Consider the following 644-nt stretch of genomic DNA (forward strand, 5'->3'; position numbering starts at 1 on the left):
ATGTCTTCTTGATGCATCAGTCCTTTTATCATTATGTAGTGTCCCTCATTGTCTCTTTTTACGGTTTTAGTTTAAAGTCTATTTTGTCAGAGAATAGACTTATTATTTATAAGAATAGCTACTCCAGCTCATTTTTCTTTTCTGTTTGCATGGTATATCTTTTTCCATCCTTTCACTCTTAGTCTATGTGAATCTTTATGGGTGAGGTGGGTCTCTTGAAGACAGCATACAGTTGGGTCCTCCTTTTTAATCCAGTTAGCCAGTCTGTGTCTTTTCATTGGGGGATTTAAGCCTTTTACATTAAGAGTTGTTATTGAAAAGTGTTGATTTATTCCTAGCATTTTATTGGTTGTTTGGTGTCTTAGCTTTCTTTTGTTCCTTGCTTTCTGATTTACTGTTTGTTTTCTGTGTTTGTTGGTTCCTTAGGTTGTAGATAGCCTTTTTGTTTGTTTGTTTTCTCTTCGTGAATGCTATTTTTATTATACTAGTGGGTTTAGATTTTTCTTGGGTTTTTATGGCAGTGGTAGTTATTTTTCAGGAACCAAACCCAGTACTCCCTTGAGGATTTCTTGTAAGGGTGTTTGTGTGGTAGTGAACTCCCGCAGTTTTTGTTTGTCTGAGAAATATACTATTTGCCCTTAATT

This window comes from Galeopterus variegatus, unplaced genomic scaffold (genome assembly GCF_000696425.1).
Source record: "Galeopterus variegatus unplaced genomic scaffold, G_variegatus-3.0.2 Scaffold391, whole genome shotgun sequence".
NCBI classification, from domain to species: Eukaryota; Metazoa; Chordata; class Mammalia; order Dermoptera; family Cynocephalidae; genus Galeopterus; species Galeopterus variegatus.